This window comes from Rhinolophus sinicus, chromosome 4 (genome assembly GCF_057876585.1).
Source record: "Rhinolophus sinicus isolate RSI-liver-muscle chromosome 4, RSI-T2T, whole genome shotgun sequence".
In the NCBI taxonomy this organism is placed as follows: Eukaryota; Metazoa; Chordata; class Mammalia; order Chiroptera; family Rhinolophidae; genus Rhinolophus; species Rhinolophus sinicus.
In genome coordinates, this window is record NC_142504.1 from 78,515,045 (window position 1) to 78,518,887 (window position 3,843).

Sequence of the window (3,843 nt, forward strand, 5' to 3'; positions counted from 1 at the left end):
GTTGGGTGTCCTGTAATTTGCTGAGGTTATTGTCTCCAGCTTCCTTACCGCCTAATAAATGCACAGCCGTGCATTGCACCGTGATCACTCACTCCAAGGATCTGGTGCCTCAGACCGGAACCAATCACCTCTGAATACCTCCTTCTGTGTCTAGTCATGGACGATGCTGAAGGCGGATGGATTTAACAAAAAATGAAAACCATTCTTAGTGTCGCCAGAGGCCCATGGGGATATCCAAGAGAGGACTGAACCCAGAGCAGTGGTGACCAGGTCCTGGTCTCCACGCAAGAAAGGCTTCAAGAGGGAGACAGATGTAGGAAAGCACGGGGAGTTTATTGAAATGAAAGTACACGAATTCTGAGCAAGTCCCCAGGAGGAAGGCCTGACTGAAAGTTTTTATACTCTCAGGGCAGGGCTTGGTGACATCTCATTGATGTCGCTCCTCAGTTACCCGCTTTTTCCTTCCTTATTTGGTTTCTCCAGAACTGTCCTGGCATCAAATGCATGCTGGGAGTCGTAGTAACCACAATGTAAATGAGATTATAATGACATTGAAATTAGCTAAAGGTCAGGTCCCAGGCATAGGGATTAGCCTTTTTGGATGAAACGCTCTTGTTTTCCTCCAGCTGCAGGTTTCAGATATAGTCAGTTGCTACTTGTGTAACCAGTGAGGTGCCTCTTTATATCCTGGAGAGCGTGGTCAATTTCCTAGGCTACTTATCCCGTCTCATAAAGTAGGAATTTACAATCTAGTTGGCATGTTGAAGAGGTAGGGCAAAGCAGAAACCAGACTTAATAAGAGCAGGGAACTGGAGAGCAAGAGATTATCCAATCAATGTAGTAAAGAGTTTTCCCTCTTAGAGTGAATATTTACAATAGAATGGACAGATTGGAAACACAGTAAAGAGCTAAAGAGCCCATTGGAATTAACTGTCGATAAGACAGTTGTATCACTCAGTCAATTAAAAAAATTTTTTCATTCCACAAGTGTGACATACTGTGCTAGCCCCTCCTCCTCCACTTGTGTATAGAACAGTGTGGGGACAGAGTCCCAGAGAGCAGTTTCCAGGCTCTTGGCTTCTTGTGGAAAGGTGCTGGCTCAGTTATTAGATGGACATCAGCTGTAATCAGATGGCCATCCGGTGTGTCTGGGTGGCCATCAGCTGTTGCCAGTTAATCAGTAGAGTTAAGTCCTGGAATCGTCCCCCCTCAGACAGACAGAGGACACACACGATAATGCAAGTCACACAGCGAGGTTTATTTCCAGCTAGCTGGGGTCCCCGTCTCTGCCCGACGCAGCGGGTTTTAACAAGGACCCCCAGCCCTTAAAGCTAAGGGTTTTTATATCGTTTCTAAGGCACTCAGTACTTTTCCATAGTTTTAGGGAGTACAAGTTAAACTACAGTTTTCACATAGCTAAGGCATTTAGTAATTTTTCATAGTCTTAGGGAGTGCAGGTTGAGCTATGCTTAAGGAGTACACGTTGGTCTATGTTTCAGAGTTTACAGATAGGCTACAAAAGCCTCCATAGCTTCAGAGAACAGGAGAGAGAAGCTACCAGCCATCTGGTCTCTATGCCCACATCCTGGAATTAACAATTAAGCCATTAGGTTATTTTAAGCTCAGGGCTGTTAACCCTATCTTAACCTTAAAGTAGCAGTTCTTATGCTAACAGTCTCTTACAGTAGCCACTAATGTAACTGCGGTGGCTATGCTAGGGGGGTCGGTTGGTGGGCAGAGAAGCAGATGGCAGATTGCGGCTAGCAAGTGGGGTTAGCAGGCACAGAGGGCTGATTGCGGACTGTGTGGATCCTACCTCCTGTGTCTTGCCCAGCCACCAGCAAAACTGTGGTGCAAGAAGACCCCTCGTTCGAGTATGGGCAGATGTTTGCTTTTGTGTGTCACCAGTGTCGTGCGGGAGACCCTGCTCGCTGCGCCATTTGTCGTGCGCGGAGGCCTTCTCGCCGCGCCATCTTTTAGGCGGGGCGGCCTGTGGGGTCTCTGCTCCCGCTCCCCACACAAGAACGCAGGATATGGTGAGGCCGAAAAGGAACACCCACGGAGCCACAGGCAGGGGAGCCATACCACTATGGTCTCACTGGAGGCTGGGCCCACCGGAAGCCGACCTGCCGTCCGCTTTTCCGCCAACCGACCGACCGACGACTCTCCTCCACTCTCTCCTCTGTTCCTCTCTCTCTCTCGACTCTCCTCGGCCCTCCTCTTCCACTCTCTTCAGCTCTGCTCGGCTCTGCTCCATAGCTGCAGCAGTTATACCAGTGGCCAATTGGCTAACCGGCCACAGCCGACAGCCAATCAGCCACAGCCAACGGCCATTCACCACCCGAGCCAGTACTCCTTCATGTGAGGCCGAGAGCCTGTAAACTACTCTCTGGGGCTCTGTCCCCACAACCAGCCACCATCGAGAATATAGTGGTATGACTCCCCTATCTATGGCTCCACTGTTGTTCCTTTTTGGCCTCACCCTATCCTGTGTTCTTATGAGGGGAGCGGGAGCTGAGTCCCTGCATTACAGACAGTGAGCAAAACATGGAGCCTACACTCAGTGGGGGAGGTTGAGAAAAAGGAAATTGTTAAGTGTGATGAAGAAAACAACCAAGGTACTGATACAGGCCCTCCTTTATTTGGCCCAGATGTAAACTGATACGTGAATAAAAGGAGCCAGCCTTGCAAAGAGCCCACAGACAGAGCCCTAGGGCAGGAAAGGTCATTAGAGTTCCAGACACTGCAAGTCGGCCAAAGTGAGACTGGCTGGGAGGAGCTGGGCGCGAGTACATGGGAGGATGTTGGAGACGTGAAGAGGGGACCATAATTTCAGGTCCCTGCATACCAAGGAAGGAGATTTGGAATAAAAGTTCAATGAGAAACCAGATGAAGGGTACATCCTGCTGGCTGAAAACCAGTCAGGAGGAGGTCATCAGAGGAAGTGGGGAGACGAGCTAAGAGTATGTAATACCTACACATAGACGAGTTCAGTTACTTAAAGCATTTTGTGGGGATTTCAAGCTGAACATCTGATGGACGAAAACTGGATTTCATTCACAGGCAGGTTCAAGTATTACAGTAACTATGTTTAAAGTGACAACTCTTAGTTATCAAAATACCTTAAGGCCATGTGCATTTACTCTTCTCCCCCTTTTTAGACTTTTAGTGGAATTGTCAAAATGGCTGTTTTCAGGATATGTTAGGATACGTTCAATGCTAGGATAGGTTAGTGCAAACGCACAGGTAACTGATTAGTTAAGAGCCTAGTGCCAGAGAGCAGGAGGGGAGAGCTTGCATTTCTGATCTACTAGTTTCACATGTTTTATTTCATGATTAAATTTAAACAATTCGCTGTTTACGTTATTCCTAACATGCGGAAAATGAGGCTGTTTGAATCGACCTTCAAGGTGGAGTCTGCCACTAAGTGTAATGTATCAATAAACTTCACGCGAGCAGAAAACCTTGCATTCTTGCTTATTTTGTAATTTAGAAGGTATACAAACAACCCAACACAAAAAGCCCTTAAATCTTTTCAGACTCGTGACAATAGCATTTTCCAGTTGTTGCACACACTGTAAAAACAACCAACCATTCCCAGTGTAGCTTTTCTCGCCAGGTATTCCCATCCCACTCGATAATTGTGTATGTATCTGGCATTCACGCCCAAGAGCAGCACCTTGCTGTAACACCGTGTGTATTTCCCCAGAGACTACTCACTCCGACTGCCTACTCACCACTGTGCTAGCCACGCAGCTGGTGGCCCTTGGGCCCTGGGGTCTGTGGCACCACAAGGACTTCTTTGTAAAGACAGTCTTGATGATTTAGGATAGCATGACGTGG